Raw genomic sequence first — 16548 nt, 5'->3', positions numbered from 1 at the left:
TTTTCCTCTTTTAATCCCCTGCGCTCTGCCTCCCCCAAAAGACCTCCCCTCTGGATAGAAGACCTCTGCAATAAGAATCCAACGAAAAAATTAATCGCCAGCCGGTCCTCCAGCCCTTCCCAAATCTCCTCTCTTTAAAGATTTTGAAACCCCTCTTTCAAAAAAAATCGCAGCTTCCTTCTAGGGGTCCGTTACTTTTTTTTTTTTTGAAAGTTTTAAAACTGAAAATTTATTTGGTTTTTGAAAATTTGTCGTTTTCAAAAAGGGGCGGATCTTGGGTTTTAAAAAGATTGGGTTCATTTTCCTAAAGTTTAGGTAAATGAGTATTTTAAGCAAGTTCGGCTGTGTTTTTTTTTTCTTTAAAACTGTTTCTAAAATGAATAGTGATATCATAAAAAAAAAAATTTAATGATAATAATAAATGGGAGATGCCACCTCAGCCATCTTAAAAAAAAATTGTTGAAAATAAAGCTTTATTTTGTTTTATAAACTCTTTTATTTTAAGATGGGGTGACACATGTGTGTGGGCCCACTAACTAAAAATATAAATAAATAAAATAAAATAAAAAAGAAAAATTTGCAAAAATGAACTTCGGGTGATTCCCATTTGAGAATAAGATACTTACCTGAGAGTCTGAGTATGATGCTAGTTCAAAGGCGGGTCCCGCTCCATTTATTTGAAAATACGAGATAAAACATTATTTGTTTTTCAAGAATTTGGAAAAATTGGGTTTTTAGGGCAAAAATATGGATAAATGTAAAAACAAAATTTGTAAAGAAATTTAAAATCTTTTGCAAAAAGTTTTGAGATAAAATCTTTAAAATCAATATCCAAATATCCAGATTGTTTTTCTTGAGAAAAATTTTTGTAATTCAAAGTCCTGGGGGTAAAATGGGAAAGATTGGCAATTTTGAAAACCCAGGGTTTTAAAAATCAATTTTGAAAAGTTTAAAAATCAAATCTGGATGGACAATTTTGAAAATTAGGAGTTCTGGATCTCAAACTGATATGCTATGCAATGAAATGATGCAAAGTGTTCATGCAATGCGATGCAAAGACATGTTTCAGTGAAATGTCACTCTGAACCAGGAAGTGGAAATTCTACTTTCTTCTCCAGGAAAAGGATTTTAAAAATTTTCAATTTAAAGATGTCTCTGAACCTAAATATAGAAATTTTGAGGCTCAAGAGTAAAATTTAGGACTTTCTGCCAGGTTCAATCTTTAAAAATGACTATTTTGCCCTTTATTGCTTCTGAAAAATTGAAATATGATAATTAAGGGCGATGTCAAGAAAGTGAGTGAAAATTTGGGGTGTTTACAGATGCCCCTCTTTGCTACTAAGCCGGCTTATGGTCGAGCTTAGTGGCAAAGAAAACACACCAAATTTGGGCTATATAAAAAAGCCTCAGTTAGAAGGATCTGCCTGGGTATAAAGAAAATTAGCCCGAGGAAGATGGTAGATATGAAATGGAGAAATGAAGAGGACAGACTCACTCTGTGAGAGTGAAATTCAGGTTTATGCCCTTAACCTGGATGGGACAGAAAATGCTCCGTATGGAACGAAGCTCAGGCTTTGACCCTTAACCTGATCGGGTAGAAAATGGAATACCTCATTGAAGGAGGCTCAGGTTTATACCCTTATCCTGATCGGGCGCAAAATGAATTGGTATGATGGAACCTTCGAATTTTGCACAATAAATCCTACAGGGTTTGCAAAAGAAAGGAAAATGGGGTCCCTAAAGCTTGAAAAGGGCTAATCTTGGACGTCTCATTGCTGAGACTAAAATCAGCTTTTGAAATTGCCTCTTGCGAGAAAATGATTGGTGGTTCGACCTCGAACCGAAATGGGACTGTCTATGGTGGGACAGTGGGGACACAGGGAAGTGTGCAATCTGAGAGTTCATGCTCTCAAAGAAGGGAAGGAATCAAGTCCTTAGGAGAGATTTAAAATTGGTGTCAGGATGTATCAAAAAGGGACATCAAGCTCTCACTTCACGTCAGGATAGTTGGAAAATATTGTCAAAATGTTGGAAATTCTGCTGTTGATTCAAAATTTTTGAAAATGTTGCACATTGTTGCAAAGACATTCCTTCTTTTCTACCTAAAGCATTACCTCCAAACAAGGTTCACTTCGTAGAATCGAGACTTGAAATCCAAATTGCTTGCAATTGACCTTCTTCAAGGAAGTTATCAATTTCCTTGATATGAGCAGGAAAGAGAATTTGATATTTATGAAAGCAATTGATGAAAGAGTATTGATAATAGAATTTCACAAGATTAAAGAGGATTCTTGATAGATCTGGCAGTTTGATATCCTGAGGGCTTCTCTCATGATAATCTTTCTGCGCTCTTTTGGCTCTCTGGGTTTTTGCTACATTCTCCTTTATTTTGGAGATGTTCTGACTTTTCTCTCTTTCTTTTTTTTTCTCTCTTTCTCTCTTTTGGGAAGGGTACGTCACAAACTCCTTCAACTTGGAGATGTTTCGATCCTTCTTGGATGATGGGTTTGGAGATCTTTGGGCGATAGCTGAAATTAAATATCTTTTAGGGATTGTCGAGAGGTCAATCGCATCTACCTTCATCTTGACAGTGCTTTGGACTTTCCCTGGAAGGATCCGTCACAAACTCCGTCATCTTGGAGATGTTTCGAATCTTCTTTGGCCCCGGGGGTCTATTCGCCTAATTCGCCTTCATCTTGACGACAGGTGAGAGATCCCTTTTGTGGATATTTAATTGCAGCTTAGGTGATTTGGAGGAGATAAGGCTTGGGTAAATACTCTCTTTTCTAGCGCTCAGGATATTTCCACTACCTCGTCCTTACAATAATAGCCTTTAAAGATGCGCCATTGACTGCGATCAATATCGATCATCTACGGCTTTTCGATAACATTGAATCTTCTTTTCTGGCCATATCGAGGACTTATCCTTCATCCTTTTGGTTGGCCAATAGAAAGAATTTGAGTTTTGAATCTCTTCTCGCAAAAGCTTCACTCTTTTGGAAGTAATGCTAAAGGCAAACTGAAATAAAGATTTGTGTCGTAAAGATTCTGAAATCAACAAATAATTGATTTGACAAATTGACAAAATTTTCTTGAAATCCTTGGTGAAAATGAGTATTTGAAGTCCGGCTCAACACATCCGTGACAAAAATTCTTCTCTCTTTTTCCCCAAAAAGAGAGACTCAGGCTTAGCCCTTACCTGAATGGGAAATGGGAAATACTCCTCTCTTCCCCGAAGAGGAGGTGTTTGCAAAACGAACTTTCGAAGAGAAATTGAGCTTTCGTCAAAGCTCCCTAATATTAGGCTTCTCTTATGGAAAGGGGGCCGATAATAGTGAGGTCTGAAAATTGGGTCATGAAAGGAACAAGTTCATCACACTCTCCCTGCAAAGAGGGTCTTTCATGACGAAAATGGCCTAGTATGAAATTGGGGGGTCATAAGAAAAGCGAGTCTCCGTCGAGCCTCTCCCTTTGAAAGGGTTTCTCGTGTGAAATTGGAAATTGTTTTGCAAACGGTTCACAAAGACGCGAGTCCCTTCAAACTCTCCCTGAAAAGGGGCTAAGTGAACGAATTGGATAGCATGCGAAAAGAACGAGCTCCCTCGAACTCTCCCTAAAAGGGTCTCTCGCAAGAGAAAATGATTGAAATTGGATATTGAAATTGATTGACGCAAAGGTCGAAATTGGACATTGGAAAATTGATTGTTTGGAAATTGGATGACCCGGAGGTTGAAATTTGAATGACCTAACGGTCAAAATTGGGAATTGATAGATCAAAAGGTCAAAATTGTGTGACCCGAAGGTCGGAATTGAGAATTGAGTGACCCGAAGGTCGAAAAATAAATGACCTGGAGGTCAAAATTGAGAATTGAGAATTGAGAATTTGAGAATTGAAATTGGAAATTGGGTGACCCTAGGGGTCGGAATTGGAGAATTGCATGATCTAAAGATTGAAATTGGAAATTAGTGGGTAAAATATCAAATTTGAGCAATTGACAGACCGTGAGGATCGAAATGACTTGGATCAAGAAAGGAGAATGATGAGTTCGAGTCAGAGCTCGAATAAAATTCAGAGATCACGAGTCGGAACCCGGATCAACAGAAGAAAATGAAGCGCTTGAGTCAAGGCTCGAGTAACTAAAGAGATCTCGAGTCGGAACCCGGATCAACAAAAGAAAATGAAGAGCTCACATCTGAGCTTGAATAAGATAATGAGATCACGAGTCGGAACTCGGATCAACAAATGAAAATGAGGAGCTCGAATCTGAGCTCGAATACATAGAGAGATCTCGAGTCGGAACCCGGATCAATAAATGAAAATGATTTGAATAAAAAACCCGAGTTGGAACTCGGTTTTCTAAAAGACTGGGATTTTGAAAATGTGCCAGTTTGAGTATTTGGATTTTGAAATAATATCAGTTCGAGCACTGGGTTTTAATTCAGTATTGGTAATTACCTTCAAATTTTGAATCATTAGAAATTGTGATGGGACTGTTTATTGAAATCCCACTACTGACTGGGCTTGTTGTTAATGTAGTTGAATGCAAATGAATATGAATTGATGCACATGAATGCACAAGTGCGTGAAATGAGGAATTTGTTTATCCTGCCTGCATACAGAACAAAATTTTAAAATGCCCCAATGTAACTAGGAAATATGAATCATTATTTGAAGGAAACGGGCAGATTACAAGAGGAGACTAAATGTTTCAAGTGTAAAACTTTTTCAAGTGTCGAGCATTAATGGGATCTGGCAATTCTACCCCATCGGCGTTGATGAGCCGATATGAGTTTCGGGGTAATGCTTCTTTGACGACATATGGGCCTTCCCAATTTGGCGACCATTTCCCGTCGGTATGATGCTTGAGATAAGCCATGGATCGAAGTACTAAATCATTGACTTTGAACCTTCTTTCAATGACAGACTTTGCATACTGCCTGGCTACTCTCTGGCGATAGGATTGAGCATGTTCTGCTGCTTTCAGCCTTCTCTCGTCGAGTAAGTCTAACTGTACCAATCGCTGCTGCTGATATCGATCAAGGGGTAATTCTAGCAGCGATGCAAATTTCAAAGCGGGCTTTTGAACATGTAGCGGCAATACTACTTCTGTTCCATATACCAATTCTGATGGAGTAGCATTCGTTGGGGTGCGAATAGTGGTCCGGTAGGCCCATAGTGCATCGTGGATCTTCTCATGCCAGTCACGACCTGTTTCCACAGTTCGCTCCAAGATACGAATTAAAATCTTGTTGGTGGCCTCTGCCTGACCATTCCCTTGAGGATAATATGGCGCGGAAAAATGGTGATAGATCTTGAATTTTGAGCAGAGTGTCTTCATTCTTTCATTCTTGAAATGACTACCATTATCTGATACAATGTCATGCGGGATGCCGAAACGACAAAGGATGCTCTTGTGAATAAAAGAGACCACATGTCGGCCTTCTACTGTGCGAAGAGTGATAGCTTCTACCCACTTGGTGAAATATTCTGTTGCAGCAAGGAAATATTTATGGCCATTTGAAGCTGAAGGAGTGATGGGACCTACGTCATCGAAGGCTCACATGGAGAACGGCCATGGAGAAACAACCGACTGTAAATAAGTTGCTGGAGCATGGATGGAAGGTGCATGTATCTGACATTGTACACACTTCTTCATATAATGATAACAGTCTTGTTGCATAGTCTTCCAATAGTACCCTGCTCTTATGATTTGCTTGACAAGGGTTTGGTAGCCGACGTGGCCACCACAAATGCCTTCGTGTGCTTCTCGCACGACTTCTTTGGCTTCGTCTTCATCTAAACATCTAGAATACTCTGAACTGAATCCACGGCGATAGAGGACATTGGCCAAAATGAAGTATCAAGTAGACATACGCTGGATTGCTCGCTGCTCTTTCTTTGAGAGTTCTGGAGGAAATTCGCCGGTTTCTATGAAATTTTTGATGTTGTAATACCAAGGTTTCTTCCTTTGCTCAGCCTGGTTTACTTGTTCCGCTGGAAGGAAAGCAGGTTGGTCAAGTCTGCCAATTTCAAAAGAGCGACAAGATTCTCCATTTCTGAATGCCATAATGGAGCCTAAACTGGCAAGACTATCGGCCACTTGATTAAAATCTCTCTTGATGTGGAATAACTGAAATTCTTCAAACTTGCTGACAAGAGCTGAAACAATTTTTTGATAGGGAAATAACTTCTGATCTTTCACTTGCCATTCGGCTCGAACTTGATTGACAACGAGTAATGAGTCACCGTAGGCATGTACTCTCTTGACATTGAAGTCTAGTAGAATCTTTAGACCTTGAATCAGGGCTTCATATTCAGCCATATTATGAGTGCACTGAAAATTTAACTTGAGGGAAAATGGAATCATCTCCTTCTCAGGAGTGATTAATAAAATTCCGATGCCTATTCCGGCCATATTCTTAGAACCATCGACAAATAAATTCCATACTGGAAATTGCTGGATATTGCAAATCTGCTCATCAGGGAAATCATCTTCGGCTTTCACTTCTTCTGCCAGAGGAAAATCCGCCAATTGGTCTGCAATTGCTTGGCCTTTGATTGATTGCTGCGAGACATATTCTAAGTCATACTGCATCAATAAGACTTGCCATTTTGCGACTCGTCCGCTGAGGAAAGGCTGCTCTAAAATATACTTGAGAGGATTGAGTTTAGACAAGATTTTGACTTCTGATGCTAGCATGTAGTGTCTTAGCTTCTGACACATCCATACCAGAGCTAGGCAGGTCTTCTCTATTTGAGAGTATTTCTTTTCATAATCTATGAAAGTCTTACTCACATAATAGATGGCATGTTCTATCAGGCTGCCTTCTTTGTATTGGGCCAAGAATCCGCTACATGCGACTTGATTGACTGAAATGTATAACAGAAGAGGTTTTCCCAATTCTGGCGGCTTCAGGATTGGAGGATTGAGAAGATACTTCTTGATCCGATCGAACGATAGCTGACACTCTGGTCTCCATTCGAACTTTACTCCTTTTCTGAGCAGGTGGTTGAAAGGTTCACATCTCATCGCCAAGTTGGAAATAAATTGCCGGATTGATTGCATGCGTCCCTGAAGGCTACGCAGCTCTTTGAGATTTTTCGGGGGTGGCATATCAATGATAGCCTTGGCTTTAGCTGGGTCAACTTCAATTCCCTTTTTACTGACCAGAAAACCCAACAGTTTGCCTGATTCGACTCCAAAGACACATTTTTGCGGGTTAAGCCTTAACTTGTAAAGAATGAGTCTCTTAAAGACTTGATCAAGGGCTTCGAGGTGATCTTCTCCCTCTTTAGATTTCACGAGAATATCGTCAACATACGCATCCATGATTTTGCGCATTTGATCATGAAAGATAACGGCCATCGCCCGTTGATATGTTGCTCCAGCATTCTTGAGCCCAAAAGGCATAACTGTATAGCAAAAAGTGCCCCAAGGAGTAGTAAAGGAAGTTTTAGATTGGTCGCGAGCGGCCAACTTAATCTGGTTGTAGCCGGAATATCCATCATGAAGGAGAACATGGCATGTCCTGCTGTGCTGTCAATCAGCAGATCAATGCTTGGCAGTGGATAATCATCCTTCGGAGTTGCCTTGTTGAGGTCTCTGAAGTCTATGCAAATCCTGACTTTGCCACTTTTCTTTGGGACAACGACGATATTGGCTAACCAGTCTGGGTAGTCAATAGTTCGAATAAATCCTGCTTTTAGCAGATCTTCAAGTCCTTCTTTGACTTGTTGCTCTATTCTAGGATCCATTTTTCTCAGCTTTTGCTTAATTGGCTTTACCTCTGGCTTCAAAACGAGTCGGTGTTCGACCAATTTGGGATCTAAATCCGGCATATCTTCATATGTCCACGCGAACACTTCTTCATGTTGCTTGAGGAACTTTATAAGCCTTTCTTTCTCTTTCGGACTTAGACTGGTACCGATCTTGAGAATCTTGGGATCTTCCTCTGAGCCGATATTGACATCTTCAGTAGGATCTTGTACTAAAGCGGATGGTTCATCTTGCTTCTGAACTGAGGCGAACTCTGGTAATTCCTGAAGAGACGGATCAAATTCTGCATAATCATCTAACTGCTTTGCAACCTTGCTATCTCCTGTGCTTGCTTTGACTCGGTGAATTGTTGCCGATTTCTGGAAAGCCTTTGGATTGATAACGAGTTTCTTGATTGCTCGGGAAGACATTTCTGAAATTTTGGATAAGAAATGGGATTCAGGAAAAATCGTCCATCATACGACAAACCATCATTTAAAAAAAATTATGCATAAAATGACATTGAGTTATAAAATGAGGATGTAGAGACAAAAGAGGCAGATGGCATCCAAATAGACAAAAAAAATTGACATTTTATTGATTTGAATTGATAAAAGACATTGAGACATTTATTTTGAAAGGAATAGAAAGGAAATGCAACAACGATTCTCAATGTGCCCCTTTAACAAAAATAGTCTTCTTTGGTGAGCTCCTGCCGGAAAACCCTAGTCCTGCCCTGTGGGGACGATGCTTTTGGATCATTGGCTCAACACGACCATCTTCATTTTTGCCCAGTCCTTTAAAGGGTTGATAACCATGCTTCAGAAGTAAATCAAATCCCTTTCTTACTTTCATGAATTGTGGAAACAATGGATGATCTTTGACAGTGTCGTAGCTGACACGACCTCCAATCTTGAATAACTTGGGACCTTTCCACCGGGTCATAGCTATAGTGTGCAGGGATATTTCTGATGTTGCCTGGAGTATCTCCTGACTTTCTTTGAGACTGATTTCTTCATTCTCTCTGATGCTAGGAATATCTGCAGTAAATGATGGTCGAGGTATCATAGGCTGTAGGAGCCTTTCTTCCGGATCCTCTCCGAGCACTGTTGTAATCATTCCACCTTTTGACCATTTTACGCATTGATGTAAGGTGGAAGGTACTGCATTTGCATTATGAATCCATGTCCTTCCGAGCAGCAAATTGTAGGTGGGTGGCACATTGACCACATGAAAAAGCACTGAATGTACCGAATAATTAATGAATACTTCCAGGAATATCTTGCCTTTTGCCGTCTGACCATGGTTGTCAAACCCATAGATGGTGATAGGATCTGGAATGTATTCTTCTTCCTTAATGCCTAGCGCCTTTGCGGTCATCTCAGGACATATATTGAGGCTGCTGCCTCCATCAACTAGTACATGGGGTACTGTCATTCCCCTTACCCGAACGACGATGTAAAGAGCATTATTGTGAAAGGAATGAGGCTTTGGAAGGTCCTCATCCGAGAAAGTAATCGGCGCATTAGTCATAGCTGAATTCACAATTTGTGCCATGTCTTCAGGAGTAATACTGGGCTTAACTTTGATTTTTCTGAGCAGATCGTCTAGTACTTGCTGATGCTTGCAGGAACTTTTGGCCAAGTCAAGAATGGAAACATTGGACAGAGTGGTCAAAGGCTTCTGACTTGAATTCTCTGGCTTGGGCTTGATGATTTGATTGAGAAAATCAGGAAGTCCCTTTGACTTGGGGGCTGACTTTACAGATGCTTCAGAAATTTTCATCTTGCCCAATACTGAGATTAGATCCATCTTCTTAGAATCAGGAGTTGCTTGTCGTAGTACTGACACCTGGTGCTGAACCTAGAGATCTTGTGCAGAACATGGCTTGATGTGCTCATGCGGTAAGAATGGTTGTGCGGACACCACTGCCGTGGTGTGTGAAGGAAAAGGCTGCTTAAGAATGTCCATTTTTTCTTCTTCTTCTCCTTCTACCAATAGATTTTTATCGATAAGATCCTGCACAATGTTCTTGAGAACGAAACAGTTCTCAGTGCTATGTCCCACTGTTCTGTGGAACTTGCAAAATTGATCCTTCCATTTCCCCATAGGCACAGGGGGATCAGACAATCTAGGCAACTTGACCATCTCTTTCGACAGCATATACTCGAGCACATCTTCGAGTGATTGGTCGAGAGGAGTAAATTTTCGATCATAACTCCATCCTTCATGTTTAACCTTTTCACGCAGTTTCGGCCCTTGGTCTTGCTGAGAAGGCTTGCTGTATTGAGGAGCAGGCTTCGTTTTCTGATCTCCTTTATTGCTAGGATTGTCTGTACCGTAGCAGTAATCTTTCTTCTGCCCTTTGTACTGATTTCGGCTATTGTTGTTGTTATTGTTGGCAGAGAAGGTGAAGTGAGCTTTCTTCTTCTGCTCACCCTGAGGATTACTCTTGGAAAAAGTGAAGCCTTCATAGACTCCATTCTCTACGCTCAGCTCGAGCCATTCGGCTCGTTCAGTCAACTCGATGAAAGTCCAGGATGGTGCGGTGGAGATCAATCCTCTTAAAGGCTGCGAAAAGTTGTTGAGGATTAAGGACAGTGCGTGCCTTTCCGAGATAGGATCTCTCATTTTGTTACAGGCTGACCTCCACCTGTGAATGAAGTCCCGTGCTTTTTCATTCTCATTCTGCCTCAGACTGCAGAGATGACTTAATGTCGGGAGCGCTTCTGTATTGAACAAAAAGCGTTCAATAAATAAATTTACCACTTTATCGAACTCCTTGAGCTCGATGGGGTTGATATGCTCAGCATACCATTTAGCTGCAACTCCTTCTAAGCTCCGAGGGAAACACAAGAATAATGCTCGGTTGTCTCTCTTGAACCTGGAGCATTCTGCAAAGAAAGTAGCGAGATGAGCTTTCGGATCGCCAGAACCATCGAACTTGATAAATTTTCGGGGAAGGTTTTCGAGATCATCATCCCCTTCGAGGTCGTCATAGAAGTCCTCACTGGTAAAGACTTTCTTGCCCTTGTCACGGGCTTGGAGATCCTTAACAACTCGGGCCATTTCCCTGAATTGCGACTGCAGGGGTTCCTCTGTAACTTGATTCTTTGCTTTGTGGCTCCTCCTTTGTTCTCGGCCACGTTTCTGAAATGCTGGAGGCACCTCATATTCTTCCTCAGTGTCTTCAGTTGATTCAGATTCGTCTGAGATTTCTTTTGATTGAATCTGCTTTTTGGGAGCCTTCTTATTCTTGTGCCCGTGGAACTTTTCTCTGAATTGATTTTTTTCTGCCCTAGTCCCAGCCTGTTCACTCATCATTTTATTCATCATCTTTCGGAACATGGCGTACATTTGAGGGTCTATGCCGTCATCCTCTTGTTGCTGCTCTTGACTCTTCTCGGATCGGGGAGAGCCCATCTCTTCTTCTGAGGCTGACGAGTACTGCGATACCGTTGTTCTTTTGCCTGATCTTGTCTCAACCATCAAATGATATGGATGCTCTCAGATTTTGCTGTGGATGCTCTCTGCAGGGCAAAGACCTGATTAGATTATGAAGGAATTGGCTTTTGGAAGAAATATTTATTGAAAAATATGATAGACAATTCGAAGAAGATGTCCCATTACTAGGGACTGAGTCGTTGCGAGAATCACGACAATTGTGTTGTCAATTCTTAGCACGAGAAACAAACAATGAAAATATGCTTTGTTGCCTAGGCGAGATCATCAAGCCATAATAGAAAAAGAGAGAATTTTATTAAAATGAGAAAACATGATTTTATTGATCTTGACAAAGAGGTGGAGGACAAACAATTTGCCACCATTCACGATAATCAGCAGACACTCTAGGACCCGGGAAAATTTTAAGAGAGACAAAGGAATCCCAGCCGTAGCGGGCAGAATGATATGCCCCGGACCATTGCGCGGAAGTGAGATCAAACTCTGCCATAACACCTGATAACAATCGGGCTTCGACGTACTGCTGTCTCTGGGAGAACTGCCGGACACATCTCTCTGGTTGGTAGTAAGTGCAGAAGAATGGGCCCAGTAACTTGAACATCTTGCCATAAGCATAGGTGTATCTGGGAGGAGATAATTGCCGATCAAAATAGTCCCAGACTACATCATCTTCTTGAATGTTGTTGATCATAGACCGGTACTGTGTCACTGGAAGAAGTTCTTGACCATTATATCTGAAAGAGCTTGCTCGGGCTGGAACATGCTGAAAGAACCAGGATTGAAGCGCGTAGATGCATCCTTCAACTAAGATGGATTCTCCGAGTGAGAATCGAGTCAGACCTCGATATAGGAAGGCGAGCGCTGCCATGGCTATAGAGAGGCGATTAGTCTGCCGACTTCCCCATCTTCTCATGAGCTGAATTATTCTGATGTCCATGTAGTTCTGTTCATCTGGGAAAAGGGACAGTCCTACAGTGCATAGAACCATTGCATTCTGAATCTTTTCTTTGGCTGTTCTTGATAGCGAGCTAACTTCGACGAAGGTCCCGTACTGGCGGTACAACTCAAGTAGGTCAACATATTCATTTCCTTCTAACTGGATTAGGGGCCAAGACCGGTGGCCTGTCATACGAGCTAAGGAGTCTCGGGGGTCCAAACCCTTGACATTGATAAGGAATTGATGCTCTAATGGGTCGCTTGGTCGACCAGCTGGTTTTGGCAACCCCATGATTTCTGAAAATTCATCCATTAAAACAGGCATCTCTCCCCATGGGAACCAGAAGGTACACGTTCGAGGATTCCATCGCTCTGCCATTGCATGGATCAGGTTGCCATTGATGGTCTATTTTCCGACTGCTGATGCCAGCTCCAATCCGCACTCGCTCAAATGGTCCGGGAACATTCGGGAAAAGCTCTTTAGCCATGAATAATACCACCGGGGAATGAAAGTTCCGGTGCTAAGGGCTCGATGTTCAGGACGACCTTGTCGCACCTTGAAGGAGATGTGACCTTCAGGAAAGATAGGATCGACTTGACTGGATGCCATCGAACTGAAAACAGAGAAAGACTCAGAATGAGACTTAGGAAAATGTGAGAAATTTTGAAAAAAATTTGCAGGCAGGATAAAAATGCAGCTAGAAATTCGAGATCCAGTAGAAAGGAAGAATGTAAAATCGTCTGGAGTTTTGGAAGAAATGGGATATTTGAAAAAAATTGTCCAGGGTTTGAGAAAAAGATCTTGTGGGAAAATAAGGATGCTTTGGAAAAGGCCTAATAAGTTGGAAAATATTGGGAAATATAAAAAATTAAGGAAATCATACACATACAATCACATCCTGCACAAACATTTATGCACATTCAGCACTCCCTAAAAGGCTGACTCTAGATGCATCATTTTGAAAACAGTTGTAGGACCCTAATCCTAACTCTAGGTTCAGATCATCTTTGTCCAGTCCAGTTATGCCAATATACTCGAACCGAAATTCGAGGTACGTGGCATATAATTTCAACTCCGGTTCTAAGGTAAGGTTTTCCAACATCCTTGAGCGCCTACCGATATACTTCGGACTGTGGCCCGCGGTACGTGGTAGGGGGGTGTTAACCCAAATAGTTGGCCCAGTTGTGAGGCTCTGTCCCGAACTAGGGTTCTGGAAGAGAGCCCAGCAACGTGAAGACCGGGTAATAATAGGTAATTGAGGTTTTGAAAAATGATCACATGCAAGGAATAGATGGCTCTAAGTCCTAGAGAGATAGACTTTTGAAAATCTTTGAAGAAGCATACATTGTTTGCATTCAAATCCTAAATTGAGGAGAGTTCTATTTAGACCTAAGTCTATGTGAGCATGAAAATTTCTCCTCAATCTGGTCCTACCAAACCATGCCTAAGCTATATGCAGTCAATGTCAGCTAGGTCAGAATCTAGGCTCCTAGGTTCGCATGATATCAAAAGTAAAAGAGTTGACCTTTTGTGAACATAATTTTGATAATTAAACTAAGTCAAGCATAATTTAGGTCAGACAAGGACAGGTCCCATCACGGTCGCCAAACCTGTTATCGTCGCAAAAAAATTTTTTCGTCTTCCCTTCCTTGCGGAAGAGAGAGGGAAATGCTTTCGCGATTCAAACTTGACCGGATTTTGGAAATTGTTTTGAAATACTCGCCTCTGTTTTAAAAATTGCGGGAAAATCCATGGGATGGGGCTCGACCTGTCGGTACGAGGTTCGACCGTTCCTGCCGCCTTTAACAGGGGTAATCGAACCAAGGACCAAAATTATGCTTGACTTAGTAAAATCATCGAAATGGTGTTCTATCCTAAATGCGCAGAGAATTCAGGCATGTGCTATGAGATTTGGTAAAATATGGGTTGGAAAACTATGATGTATGCTTAGAAAACATTTGGAGTTGAAAAGCGTTTCTCAGGAAAAAGATGGAACTCAATCTCTCAGGAAAACTCAGACGAAGAAGGTTTGAAATCTCGAGAAAGTTTATAAAGAGTTAGAAAATCTTGGAGAAGTGAGAATCGCGAGAAAATCTTGAGAAAGTTTATAGAAACTTTAAAAATCCTGAAGAAATGAGAATCTCGAGAAAATCTTGAGAAAGTTTATAAAATCCAGAAAATCATGAAGAAATGAGAATCTTAGAAAAATCTTGAGAAAGCTTAGAAAGACTTAGAAAAATCATGAAGAAATGGGAATCTCAGGAAAATCTTGAGAAAGTTGAGAAAGATTGGGAAAACCATGAGGAAATAGGAATCTCAGGAAAATTTTAAGAGAGTTTAGAAAGACTTGGAATATCATGAAGAAATGAGAATCTCGGGAAAAGATAAGGAATTCTTGAGAAAAGATGAATATTTGAAAAGGGAAGCATTTGTCAGAAAAACTTGGATTTTTGAGAATTTTCTTAAGAAAACGATAGAAAATTTTGTAGGAAAAATTCATTGGAGAAGGAAATTCAAAACTTAGGAAATTGAATTCCTGAGAATCTTGTCTTTTGAAATGTTGGAAAATCGATTTCTGATTCTTGAGAAATATGAAAATTCCTTTTGAAAATGGATCTTAATAAAATAACTTTTTAAGGAAGATCACAGGAGAACATTTGATTTGGGAAATCCAACTCCGAATATCATCATAGTTTCTTGAGAAAATCGATTCCATGAAGTGAAAATCTTTTGAGAAAATCATGAGAAAAACAAATGATGCAGATGATGTGAATGAATGAATGCACTTTTGAAAAGATTTCTGAAAATTTTATTGGAAAATGTGGATTAAGCCAAAGTAAATCCTTCATATATTCTGACTGTAGCCATGAATATATTCAGGGTTTATTTGAATTAATTCACAATATTTTGAAAAACATTGGAAATATGAGGTGCATTTTCAAGATAGCCTAAGAGTGTAGGCTCAGTGTGACTGGTAGAAAGATGATGTATCTGGGTCTCGTCCATATTCCGACTAGGGCCGTAAATATGGACTCCACCGAGTTCATCAACTCTCTAAGAGTTGGTGCATGTGCCATTCGTGTTCATCCACGGTGAATTTAAAAAATTGAGATATATGCATCATATAATCAGGATATTACTGAAATCAAACTATATGAGATGCGGCCTAATCTAAGCAATAAAAGTAAATCTTATTCCAAGGTTTACATTGGATTGTTACATTGCTAACATAAAGTAAAAAAAAAAAAATTGAAATGGAGCCAAGGAATCAGCATCTTCTAGATTTTCCTGCAAAATGAGAGTTAGTACAAGATAACCAAGGAAATGGGTATATATATATTGTATATACAACAAAGATATACAAGTAAATGTAGAAATACTTGAATTTATGATGAATGATATATGATAATGAAGATATATTTACAAAGAGTAAGAAAAAAGGAAAATATCTGTAATGACAAGTACACATGAAGGAATGTATATATATATGTATCTAAGTATGTATACATGTATATATATATATATAGACATATATATATATATATATATATATATATATATATATGTATGTATGCATACATATAGGTAGATATACAATAAATATACATATACATAGATATATATATATTTATAATGAGAAAATATATATGCTAATGGAAATTACATATAATGGGTAAAACCAGAAATTACAGGTATATACAGTTTCTGTAGGCAATTTTACACAGCCGTAATTTTCAAACTATATCATATTTTTCGATAAAATTAGGTATAGAGCTTCTCTATATATCAATAATGAAACGTGCAAAAGATGGTCAAGAGATCATGAACGGATATGGATATATCCGTTCATGAAGGTGGTTGTTTATCATGACTGCACTCCTGCAGCAGAAATGAGAAGGGTATGAGTACAAAAGTACCATTGTAAGTGGTGGCGGTGAAGACGCAACAGGAGTTGAACATGTACAACTAACACAAGTAAAAGACATATTATGCATGCAAAGATTGTCATTATTAAATAAAGGCAGACTACATATTAGAATGGATGATTGCCAAGGTTGACGATTATGATATGTGAGCTCTCAAGATTCTTTTAAATAAGTATCTCACCAAATAAAATAAATAAATGAATAAAACAAAATTAGAATAAGAAGATTTATGGGGATAACCTCTCGATAATGAAAACAGATTTTGCAAAATGAATGGTGCCATTCATAGTAACAACATAATCAGGACATATTTTTATTAAGAAATGATGCATTTTCAACAGCCACCATTGCAAAGAACAAAAGCCATAGAATCAATTATGAGTATCTTAAGCCATGATGACTACTAAAGGATGCAACAGAGGCTGTATCTTGGATGGGCAGCCACAATAAGGAAAATTTTCCATAG

Source organism: Nuphar pumila, chromosome 5 (genome assembly GCF_984573655.1).
Source record: "Nuphar pumila chromosome 5, dmNupPumi1.hap1.1, whole genome shotgun sequence".
In the NCBI taxonomy this organism is placed as follows: domain Eukaryota; kingdom Viridiplantae; phylum Streptophyta; class Magnoliopsida; order Nymphaeales; family Nymphaeaceae; genus Nuphar; species Nuphar pumila.
This window is presented reverse-complemented; position numbering follows the sequence as displayed.